We start from the raw sequence: 12,987 nt of genomic DNA, 5'->3' as shown, positions 1-12,987 counted from the left end.
AAGGATCACCCGAGAACGCTTTATCGTTTCGCTGTCAACACAAAAAAACGCTTTTACTTAAAATTGTCCCACAGACTCTTTAAAAGCGACATTCAAGGCAAAGAAAACACACACACACACACACACACACACGAATGAATCTGGCTGTGAAATACACGTGTTTTCTTCCCAACAGCTCCTCTGTTGTAAAGCTGCTAATAAGCTGCTGCTGTATTCATCTCTTATTAGTAGTTTGCACATTTTGGTTAAGCAACCCAGTTATTACCTCATTATCAGCCTTTATTTTCTGGAGAATGTAGGAAAAACAAATAAATTCAAAGTCGAATCTTCACATTTAACACACAGAGAACAATTTTGCTTTTAGTTTTGTCTTTTTGTGCAAATGCATTTTTGCCATGCTTTACCTTAAAATGACAAATATTTGCTGACAGTGAAAGAGTTGCACATTTTCATGGATCTAAAGGTACAGCAATGTGGATTTACATTCTTTCTAATAAAAGTCATCACATTTCTGTCATGCAGAGCAGAAAAAATGAAAAAAGAAAAGAAAAAATAATAATTTCGGTGAGTTTATCTGCTAGAAAGCACCGCTGATTCTTTAACCGCTAGCCTTTCCTAGTTAGCAGTGGGCGAAAGACGTGGTACAGGACAGGTCTCCAATCCATCACAGAGGAAATTACGTTTTAAAATTTAAGTTGGGCAAACTCTAGTGATCATTCCCAGAAGTCTGAAGTACTCAGATTTCAGTATTAAATTCAAACTGAAATTAAACCAAACACCAAATGTGTCATATTTGATACATGAGTTTTTGAGACCTTGAGTGATTTTTTTTAAACTCTAACTTCACCTCTAACTTCTCTTTATGTTTTTTTTTGTTTGTTTAAGATCAACTGTGAACTATAAATTGCACAAAAATGCCAGATGTTCAGAAAAAAAACACTCCAGTTTCAAAAAATGTGATTTTTCTGGCATTTCTTTCAGGGTTCGGGCTTTGCAAGGGTAAAATTGAACGTTCTCTAAAGCATTTCTTTTTGGGAAAATGTGAAGCGAGACTTGACAAGTGTCACCTTAAATGAGATTTCATAAAACTATAAACAAAACTGATAAAATAAAGATATTTGGTCTAAAACACAAAATAAAACTGCTGACAGTGCACACATAAATTACTTGGGAAATACTGCACTCAAGCAAAGTAAAAAATACCACAAAATACTCCTTCCTGAGAATCACGTGTAATTATTCGTGTATCAGGGTCACGTAAGTCCAGCTGTGTCATTTAACTGAAACAGGTTCTCCTTTTTCAAACTAACATTAGCTCTGAGCAATCCCAATCCCTCCTTCCATCCTCAGCAGTTTGGTGAACATGTGTCCTTCTGATACTTGCAGACCAAAGCTTTTAATTTTTCAGTGCAGCGCTTCCTCTTAGAGAGGGATAGAAAAGGGAAATTTTGGTTTCTTTGGCTGTTTTCCTGTAACATGTAATATTTCTGATCTTTTTTTTTTAAATGAGTGGTTAAATTTAAAATAAATAAATAAAGTATTTTTCTCTCACACCTAAAACTAAAAAAAGATATCTTGTTTTATGCTCTCCTACTCTGGGTGATGAGCAAAGCTGCCTCACGTTGTCACACCGCTGCCCAAGAGCAGATATGGTGACGCTGACTGATGCACACTGTTACATATTTATCCAGCCCACTCACTGGCACTGAGTTTAAACAGAACAGCTGATATGTTTCTAAAGTGGGAAATAAGGAAATTGGAACAATCCAGACTGACTGACTATCTGATAAAGCCGTACAAACCCCCTTAACCTTAGATATGAGTGGACCTTAAAGTAGAAACAGAGACCTGAAAAGGTTTTTAAAACATATTACAAGAATGCTTTGGATGGATGACTTCCTTCAGCCTTACTTACTCGTGTCCGCTCTTCGATCCTGATACCGATAGTACTGTTTAAAGCGTCCACTTACCAGGAACAGGGTGTCATTTTTCTGTCTCTCAATAAGGATCTGTGGTTTTATCCTCTGTGTCTAAGGCACATAAAGGCTTTATAAGGGTGCTTACAGAGAGACTCGAGCAGAATCAGGGTTTTTGAATCTGTTTAAATGATTTTAAAGGCGGGGCTGAAGGCTATGATTCTCTGATTTATTGCTTCCCCCTCTTAGTTCAGATTGATGTTTTGCTTTTCCATGCCTTCCTGCTTTTATGGCATCATCTTGTGTCCAGAGATGTGGCTCCTCCAATAAAGAGCCTTTTAACTTTGCTCACATTTCTATTAAAAAAGAAAACGGAGAAACAAAAGGAACTGTTTCGAAAACTTGCGACAATCTATTAAATCTGAGCGGTATGGTGCGCGCAAAGCGTGCGATATGAATGAAAAATGTGGCAGTTCCTCTCCTCTCAGCAACACAATGGAATATAAAAATAAACTACGCAGATATTTTATTACTGGTAGTACATTTATAATTCTCCTTGAGGCTTTCAGCAAGGGACAGCCAATCACAGGCTATTTTATGCTGCCGTATTAAGACTCGCGCAACAAGAAAATCCACTGAACCACAGTGTCCTCGTGTCATAAGTGTCACATTGGGCTGTTGTCTAAACAAAGACATGGCCTGGAAACAAGAAGGAGTTAGGGGGACAGGTTAGGCACAACGAGAGACATCCATTTTAATTAAATGTTACACAGTCCCACTCCCAGGCCCTAATACAAGTAGGCTTACTGCAAAGATCTCATTTAGGACAAACAAGATGACTGCATCTTTCTCTAACTATCACCCACAGCCGAGGAGCGCGCTGCGATACAGGGCTGTAAAATGACTGATGTTTGTAAAAAGCGACATTTCTGCCTAGTAAGCACTTCTACAGGGACGCTCCTGAGTTTTTATGTGCGGGTTCATAAACTCCCAGACTAATGCACCCTGACACTCTGTTTTGATATCATTACGGCATTATACCCATCCTTTTTTTGAGCGAAAAAACGCAAGTACTTAGAAAGTCGAAATTCATAAATAAATTTATGTCAAGCTGCACTTAATATTGATTTTGTTAGTGTACAGATTCAATAATAAGGTACCGAGTACATGAATATTTAAATATAATCTTCATTTCTGCATCTCCTAATGGCCTTTTCTCCTCTACACTCAATTTAAACACAATTTGGAAACTATAATGTATTGAAAATGACTGGAATTCAGCAATAAATCACTGCTGGGATACTGGGGGCCTTTTATAAGATAGTCCAATATTAGTTCCCAGAGGGATCGGCACAATTAGATTTCTGTTTTTTTAAACTTAGCAATTATTATTCCAGCTATGGTTTCGCCAGAAATTATTGTCTCCCCTTTTCCAATTTCCATGCAGAAATGGAGCAAAGCCTAAATGGTCTGTAGGTTAACCAACAGAGGCCAAAGGTCAACCCCTGCACAGAGCATGCAAATGAAAGCCACGGCGTTACTTTGTTTGTGCTGGAAACTCAGGGACCTGCGTAAAGTCAGTTATTGTTAACAGTTAATGGATAAAAGTAAAAGAAGAAGAGTGATGCGTCGGTCAAGGCAGAAGTCCAAGCTAGCGCAAATGAATGAAGAAAACCCTCTAATAGGCATGTGGAGCCACAGTGTGCGATCCATATGATGGCTATCAATAATTCATTCTTGGCTTTGGCCTTTTGGGAGGCATTAAGGTAATATGAAGAGCAGTCAGTCCAAATGGTTTGCAAATCCTTTTTAAGCAGGATACACAGTATCATTTACCTGATTTCTGCCACTAGCAGCTTTATAGGGAATCTAAGTGTTTTAGATAAGCACAATCAGAGACACTTGTGGTTCACTTTGTTTGAAAGATTAGAAGCAGGACGAATATGAAAACAGTTCAATCTTGCTCCTGGTGGTTACTTTGTTTTTAATGGATTAATGCATTAAAACATGATACGTGGCATTAAAAATAACAGATGCAAAATCAGAACTGATTAGGAGAAGCAGATCTAAAACACTGGGAGTTACTGTAATAGTTCATGGAATACGAATGGGACAGCTTGCTCGCAGAACATATGGAGTTCACACTCCATACTGGTAACTGCTGATAGTTTGTTTCTTGGAGCCTTCTCTGTAGTTTCTTCACCCCCGTCCATGTGTTTCTGCTTCCACAGGCACACTTTGTTGTCTCTGCTCGCCCTCAGGAAAAGAAGAAAAAGCACTGCTTCAGCAGTAATATTTGGCTTTTCTGAGTCATTTTGATTCGTCCCAGCATTTTGAAAGCCACATGTATGTGATTTGTTTTGGAGAAACAGGCTTCCATTCACAGACAAACTGTCAATTGATCTCATATGATAAATATTAGCTGAGGATTAACAGAATTTAATTGTTACCCAAAGTGGAGCCGAAGGGAAAGATTTTCCGAGTAGCATTAACAGAGAACATGAGAGACGCACATAAGGAGGTTGTTATCATTTTTCTTTCTTTCGCGTGGAAGGAGCATGTATACAGTTCGGTCCAAAAGCACTTTGGCTCATCAGCTCAGCGATTACTCCGCACACACCGTATTATGTAAAGGTGGACTAGCAGTGGCGGCTAATGGCCTCCCTGCCTCTTTAAGTTATGGATGTAGCCTTTTGTGCTGCAGGGTCGCACATAAAGGCCTCTCTTTTTAATTCACAGTCACCCACGGTCAGGCTAAATGGCTGACACTGGAATTGGAGGCCTGTGTTTACACTGGTCGACACACACACACACACACGCACACACACTTAGTTTCAAAAATGGCTATTGACATTGACTGAAGAGCTTCAGCTGGATTCTCTGCAATGTTGCTTCAGTGTTAAAGATTTTAGTGAATGCTGTCAGTTTCACACATGTATGATGAAGAGATTCCACGAGGAAATGAATGGAGTGAATTTCCCGAAAATATAATTGCGAACATGCAACAAAGAGCACATCTAGGGGTACATCTCATGATGTACTACTTGCTCGTAAAAAGCTGCCAGTTAAAGTACTTTGCACAACGGTGTTTAAGCTTGTATTTCTCTGTTATTTATGTTTTCATTCGCGGTCACCCCTTGAAATTAAAGACTGCGCATTAAATTTTATGATTGCTTCTGTAAATTACAGGGAAATTTAAAAGATATCTACAGTAAATGCGCAGGTTGTTGCTGGCTGCAGATACATACACGAGCATGCTAATAACGGAGCCGAAGCTCGCCGTTCAGCGTTGTATAACATGCACAGAGTGCAGGCGCTGTTAGTGGCCGTTCATGTTCATTCTGTCTGGGACTTCAACCCCGATTACAAAATGTTGCAGAAACCTGATCTGTGCATTTCTGAGCAGCCCACATTTCTACCCCCCTCTTTCCTTGAGTAGATTATTAAAAATTGATCAGTCTTTGTAATGTAATAATTTCTGTCTGTTTTCATATTTTAATCCTGTTTTAAGGAAAACACGATACATTAATCAAATATGACAGAACATACTCTTAATGTAATCACGCAGGGGAATATGAATTGCAAATGCCTCGGCACCACCCTCCTCCAGCACCAAATGTACTTCCATTAATGTTACAAAATAAAATAATCATGACCATTTTAAATAGAAATCAACTACATGGAAAGCGACGGAATATTTGAGAAACGGAGTTTGCGCGAAATGGCAAAATGCAGGGGCTTTTCATCAAAAGGCAGCGGCGTAATGCTGTGAACAAGCGCCGGTGCCTTTGGGACAGCAACTCAAGACAAATGCAAGGCGACGCACGCTTCGCCAGGCCCCATTTCCTCACTGATCGAGATGGAACACAAGTTTTCTGTGTCAAGAACAAAGATTCTTCTTAGCTGAGATGATTCTTGACTAATGGTACATCATCACTTTCTGCGCTGTCCTTGTTCAAGAGATTGACAGGTTGGGCCTGGGAGCCCCAAATGCACTGCAGAGATTATCCACTCTTTCTCTGCAGCTTCTTTTTTATGATGTTTTTATATATTAAGACGCACAACTTCCCAAAAAAAAAAAAGATGAAAAAGCACTCGATAATTGAACAAACAACTGGTGCCCGTGAGTTTCAGAGGGCTGGAAATTAGCACACTGATGACATCCTGCAATAAATGCAATACATTATGAACATCTAGGCGCCACTGCAGATCTGCGCAGGATCGCATTTATGGACTTAAATATCTCATCAGCATTTAGAAGTTTTCCTTAAAGAGATTGGGAAGGAGCATTCCAGAGACATTCTCTCGAAATGGAGAGGCACCTTTCAAAACAAGTCAATATTCAGCACAGAAGAAAGAGGTCCTAATTAGATTCATTTGCCTCTTGGATCAATGTTTTCCTAGGGATGTGAGTTATAAAGTCAGAGTGGAGCATAAATAATCAAAAACAAATAAAGATGTGTGTTTGGAGAAATATGGCTGATGGTGCTCATAAAAGCTCAGCCCGGCATGCAAAAGCGGGATGAATATTTAAAGATGGGAATGAAAGAAAAAAGCTCAGGTAGAAAAAAAAAAAGGCGGTTTCTAAAAAGGTCTGACCTTGGCCGGCAGAGTGGAGGAATCCTTTAGAGGGTACCTTGGCCATACTTAGCGAAAAGTAGATAATTTGTTAATGTCACGCACTTGTTGGAAATGGCAGATAAATGGATTTCAGCCATTATTTTCCGGCCTAAGTGAAGTGAAGGAGGAAACGTTGCGGAGAGGACAAACCCAGTTATGACTGATAAGTGTCTAAAAGCTAATGAAGGCTGGCTAGGCCAAGGTCAATGGCTGCTAGCGGGATGCTATGTGCTGCTCCGTTGTCCTGCTGCTTAAATATAGAGGAAATATACATTGAGCTTTTAACACCTTGAAACATAGGAGAGACTGGTATATGAAATATGGGCATGTAATGGCTTTTTAATGACGGCCTCCCAGCCCACCATTCTGGCCTGAGATTGGAAATCGGAGGTGAACCTTGATATCACTGCGCTAAGTGCTTGTAATGCACCGTAACTTCTGGCCATCCTGTTGAGTGAGACAGTTCAGGCCAGGAGATAAATGCCCCTGCACTGGACAGGGCCTTTTGCTGGCAGGAGGACACCGCACTCCCCGTGATCCCAGCCAGAGTTACTCATAAGTTCAAAACAGTGACAGCGCAGTCAGTGCGATTTTCAGACTGTAGCAGCTGAAGAATGAATTTATAAAAGTTTGTTCTTTTTTAGGATTATAGGTTCAATCAGAGATGTAGTTTGAGCCTTCTACATGCTTTTAATTATATGCTAAATCTTGAATAATTACATGTAAAAAGACTAATTGTTGTGCCCGTTCAGCTTAGACCCACCTGGAAACCACAATGTGCACATCACTGGGTCTAGTAAAGGAGGGCAAATGTCATGTCAATACTAATAGAATATTTATCCAGTGAGGTCTGTTTATATAGTCTGCATAGGTAATGTGCTGAATACAAGCCATCTCTAACTTCACCACAGCTGGCCAGCAGTTTTTAAGCACGAGTGCTGCAACTGCACGGACCCGTCTGGTGAAAGTTCAGGATTTAAGGAAGTAAGAGGGAAAAAACCCCCAAAAAACATATTTAATGTAAAACACGACTTGCTCAAGTTTATAGTTTATAGAAGATACATTTTTTTCTCTCATCCAGGTGCCTGTGCAGCACAGCGTATTGCAGGGATCGAGTTGTTACAAAAGCTGCTACAGTTTGGGAAAAAGCTGACCCTTGGCTGGACTCTCAGTTTTGACGCCTATAATCCAATCATCTGAGTGAATAATTACAAAATAATAACACCGGTGCAACATCATCTTGGCTCCATCCAGTATAGTGGCTTCCCTTCCGCCACTCGTGTGCTTAATGTCCTCTAAAGACCCATATTACACCCCAATTAGATGGCACTCTTGTTTCCTTACATCAAGGGCTTGACTCTACTGGCTTGTCACCCTCCCTTGGCCTAATCAATTTCATTACTCCAGTTACAGCCCCAGCCCCGGGAAAGCTGTGCCCTTAAACTTCAGCTCCTGCTTCAATCGATCAATAGCTCGAGTCCCTGCCAAGGTTCCATTTAAAGTTCATTTATTTCAAGCCATCATATAAAACAAGACAGAGCATCGATGCAGCCCCACTTTGTTTTATTTGACTGAGGATTTCCACCATGACACTCAAATCCACTCCAGTTTACTCCAAAGGCTGTTGTGGGAACGGGCACCTGGTGGGATCACGATACGACCGAGCTTATTTACTTCCTGTTTTCCGACCCCGGTGATCTGAGTCACATGTGCACTTCTGCTCCATGTGCTGTAATAAAGGGAAATAAAGACCAAAGAGCCTTTATTTCCCTTAAATGACGTGAACCCAATTACAGTATTTTAAATTAGCAGCCCGAGCTTCGCCATTCGAATCTGCTGGAAGGAAAACAATTTAGCTGAGCACCACGAACAAACTCTGAAAGTGTAAGTGACTCTCTGTAAATAATCTGATGCATAAGCTCACAGAACTCGGTGCCTCTTCCACGCATTTTGTTTGCTGGAGTTCCCTATGGATCCTGCAAAGTTAAACATCCCATATATTCACCAGTTAATTAATCCGAGTGATTAGTGAAATATAGCTAGGTCTGTCTCCTCCATTACATACTCTATTTGTTAAGTCTATAGAGATGCCAAGCTTTGGTGTGCAATTATACAGTATACAGAATTAAGATCCTTAAATATTCATAAGGGTTATATAGCAGATGATCATGATTGTGAAACCCTGCATCTTCAGTCCTTCATTAACCAGACAACTTCATTATCATTCACAGCTTGACAAATCAGTGGCATGGTTTTGGAAATCTAATGAAGATAATTTGCTTTAGATATTGTGAATGAGGTCCCAATTTACATGAAAGTGGCCCCCAACATTGATTGAAGTGGTGTGTTTTACTTATTTTGCTGCTGGGATGCGTTGCAATGCCCCACTGTATCTCGCGGCTCACAGTCCCGCGCGCCTATTAGCTTGGCTAAGGAATTACCTCCAAATTTCAAATTAACAAAATTTCAGACAAGCAAAAATTAAGAGCTCAGGTTGCATGACAGGTGTCAGGACAAAGCTCAAGTGACTCTTGAGATTTTTGTTGATTCGGGCCAGCGGTGAGTCAAAGCTGATGGGTCAGCCGGAGCCAGACTCTCCAGACGTCCAGTCACCGCCACACGAGAGTGACTTCATAAGATGTCAGAGAGCATTTCACCTGCCGTTGTCACATCTCTCCCACAACTGCGTATTCCTGTGCCACTTATGAATTATGGATGGCCGGCGGAAACAAACCTATAGTGCAGATTCAAGCCTTTTATAAACTATTTAAATGCAGGTAGTTGTCATCTTTTTTGTGAGGGGGTTTGGAGAAAGTCTTGTGCTACATGTGCTCAGTCACACACATGCAAATCCTTTAAAATATTACTCTGCTGTACAGATTGATAGAAAGCCAAATTTGTCCTGGGAAAATGCAGACAAACATTCCTTTAAAATAATTACCTATACAGCTTGAAAAAAGGCCTTTGGCTCCCCTCACACCTCTGCATCCTTTAATTTAACAGATTAAGCAAGGCTAAGGGAAAGTAAAATGTGCTGTTATAACTCTTAATCCGGAGCGAAGGTGGCTTCAAATTTTCTAGGCTTAAAGGTACTTATTCCATGCGCATTTGCCTTAATCTTAATATGAAAAGCTATTAAATGAGTGTAAAATTAAAGGGTTCTGTGTGAAAAATTATAGCGATGACCTCAAGCTGCATGGGGTTTTAATAACAACTCTCTGTTTCATGTTGACCAGAGTTCCACTGTGGGCTTTTTCAGAGCGCCACTTTGATGGAGGAGGCTTGATTCAGTAGCATGTTTGGGTTTAAACCAAGAAAGAAAGAAAAAAGGAAAGCTCTTTTGGTACAATGAGCATGTCAGCCTTGCCACACATGGCAAACCTTACAGCAGTAGGGGCTTGGCAGGGAGAGGCCCATCTCTGGGAGTGATTTCTTCCAAAGCTGGCCCAAATGAAAGCATCTTGTTTTAATCAGGGATTCTGGCTGCGATAGCTGCAGTGGGAGCAGCGAGGACTTGGCAGTCGGTTGCAATACAGGCTGTGGCACTCGTACAAAATACACAAATATTTCCACAGTAATTATGTGTCAAGTTAAACAAGCAATTGAGGGCTCGGGCTGAATGTGTTGGGGGGGGGTGCGAGGTGCTGCTGGGAGTGGTTGAGGGTGGGGTGCTGAGCAAAAGCGCACGGTGTGTTACTTGGATGCAGAGGATCGAGTGAGACCCCCAACAGGACAAATTAGGCCAAAAGACTTTGATACGCTTCAGTTTTATTTGTTTTTTTCTGCTCCAGGAAATGCAACAGACCTCACTGTAATTGTGAATACTCAGTGGATTGAGCAATAATCATGTGGTATTGCCACTTCTCGTTCCAGTGTAGGAAGGCGCTTTCAGCTCGCAAGATACAGTTCAAAGACTGGGTGGATGGCCAAAGGGACTAAGTAATTGTGAGATCAGTGACTAGTGCTTTTTTGTGGTTCCTGGTTTATATAGGCACATTTGTAAATCTACATTGGCACCGAAACTCAGAAATGAAATATGATCGCTGTATGACTCTGTGATCTTATTAAAGCTGCTGGAAAGGCTGGAAATCGAGTATGAGAAGCAGAATCCCTGCACACCAGCTCAAGCAAAGGCAGCAGAAAGTAGTCCTGTCTTCTCTCGTGCTCGTACAATCCTCTGGATTTGTTGTTAAATAAGGTACAGCTGAATCAAATGAGATTGAAAATCTGAGGCTTTATAGTCTTAAGATTTCAGAAAATTAGCTTAGAAAAAAAATCTAAAATCTGCCCAACAACTGCTAAAAGAGCCTGACAAACAAAGCTGCTGAACTTCATTCACCTCTGTGCGTAAGAAATAAAAATTCTCTTCTTATCTGGTTTACAGCTTTTTGAAACTAAAAGAACCTGATGCCAGCACACAGTCCTCTCTCCCTGCACACAACAGATCGGACTACATCTGCAAGCCACCTTAAGAGTCGCTCCACCTGGCTGGGGGAGTCAGTTGCAGCCATTGTGTTGAGTTGACTTCCCTGTGACCTTCCACCTTGAAGAATCTCTCTGCGCTGAGTATCACTGTACCTGATTTAAAGCTGGCTAATCCAAACAGGAAACCAAACACTTGCCATTCAGCAAAAACAGAATTCCTCTCTTTGCAGATCGACACATCCGAGCGCCATCGGAAACAGACGTTTAAAGTAAAAGGATCCCGGGAAAAATATTGGAGAGATTTCTCCTAACCGCTTCATTCTGTGACTGGAAATAAATATGCACAGACGTCACTGATTAATATGTAAAAATAGCCTTAGTGAAAATAATATATTTAAATGAGAAAAAAATAACAAATATAAAAACTGACTGATTGACAAATATTTAAATCCACATTCTTTGTTTAGGTATCCTCTAACTGTCTAACAGTTAAGTAGTCTTTGTAATTGTTGCTTTCATATGTTAAATTATTGGCCTGAATTAAAGTGGAACATATGTTACAGCAGCTAAACAAATAACTAGATCCTCATTAGGGAGATTTGTAAATGTAACCTCTGAAATGTTAGCAACACATTTTTTTAGCTTTGGTTTTTGTGGGCTGATCTGATGGCGAATGTGAAGTCAGGATGTTCAAAGAAAGTATGGGCCTAAATAAGGAAGAAGAAGAAGAAACTTTATTGTCCCTTATGGGAAATTTGACTTTAAAACTTAGCAGAATTTGCACAATAACACCAACAGTTCCATCATAAATCAATAAAATAAGTTAATCAATACACATTTGTTTCTTGATACAACTCCGGCAAGCATTCGAGCACACATTGGTGTGGCTTCAGAGCTTTTACATTGCTACTGCACTATTTCCTGTTTAGGAAAGTAGAGAGTCATGCACGCAGCTCTTTTTTTTAAAACATAATTTCGAGCAGACGTCTTACCTGCAGTTTAGCAATACTCATAAAGACTGTCTTCCAACAACATTATCTGCATTTCAGGCCTCATGTCTCGAGCTCCTCACAGCAGTATGGCTATGACACTCTCATTACACTCAATCCAATATAAGCCCCCTCATTTCGCTACTTACTGTATGGAAGCAGCACCCGCAAAGTGACACCACCTCTCTGAAAGAATACGCTCATTAGCAAAACCAGCTAACAGTAGATCTCCCCATGTCTATTAGTGTTACATTTACCTCTGGCGTGACAGTGATTCATCACAAATATTATCTTTGACTGGAATCCTGTCTCTGTACACTTCTATTGCTGCTGTGACAACCATTAAATCACCTGCCACGGTGCAGCCACTTTACTGATGCCGCTGTTGATGCCTGGCTGACCCGTCTGGCCCCGGCAGCGCATACCTCTGCTTTATGTCACACGTGGTAGCAGTTCAGGACCAACAGGCGCGTATTCTGTGTGACTGAGCTTCTTATTTCAAATACATTCTGTTTTATTTTTACTTCTTTCCCTGCTTTCATGCATGCAAAAAAGGGAAGTGAAAATTGCATGCGAGTGCAGAGATGGATAAGGACACTGGAGATTCATCACAATTATCGCACATCCTATAGTGACGTTCTTTGCTCTTTGGTTTGGAACTTGTCATTTCCTGGCGTATGTTTTTCTTTACACCTAAAAAAGTGTTTTGCTTTTTTTTTTCCCACTCTTCTTTTTTTGTGCTGTTTTCTCAAACTGATGTGGGAATTGAGAAATAAAGCAAACAGTCGGGCTCTGATTCCATTTCTTATTTAAATGCTCACATTGTCTGCGCCAAAACTATGATTTCCCTCCTCACTCTGCCACGCACAAAGCCCATCTTCCCAGGTGCCCGCTACAGATGGCGATAAAAGGTATTTGCTTTTTGAAGGTGTTGTCTTGGGTTTTTGTGTAAATCCATTATTTAGGCTATCCTTGGTTGGATATTTATTGTTAGGAATTTGGATGAAACTTCTTGGTTCCTGGTGGCGCGAAGCATA

The 12,987-nt window shown here is 40.6% G+C and overlaps 1 protein-coding gene across 2 annotated transcripts in view; it reads left to right on the top strand.

Moving 5' to 3' along the window:
• The window catches only part of ciroz (ciliated left-right organizer protein containing ZP-N domains), a 41,096-nt gene that overhangs the window by 16,064 nt on the left and 12,045 nt on the right, over positions 1-12,987 (top strand). The window contains exon 13 of one of the 2 annotated variants that reach the window (XM_026153746.1): positions 10,921-12,667. The exons of the other annotated variant lie outside the window; for it this stretch is intronic. The gene's annotated coding sequence lies outside the window, so the exon portion shown is untranslated. Of the gene's footprint in view, positions 1-10,920; positions 12,668-12,987 lie in introns of those variants that run through there. 2 annotated transcript variants of the gene reach the window in all.

This window comes from Astatotilapia calliptera, chromosome 20, assembly GCF_900246225.1.
Source record: "Astatotilapia calliptera chromosome 20, fAstCal1.2, whole genome shotgun sequence".
NCBI classification, from domain to species: domain Eukaryota; kingdom Metazoa; phylum Chordata; class Actinopteri; order Cichliformes; family Cichlidae; genus Astatotilapia; species Astatotilapia calliptera.
This window is presented reverse-complemented; position numbering and strand designations above follow the sequence as displayed.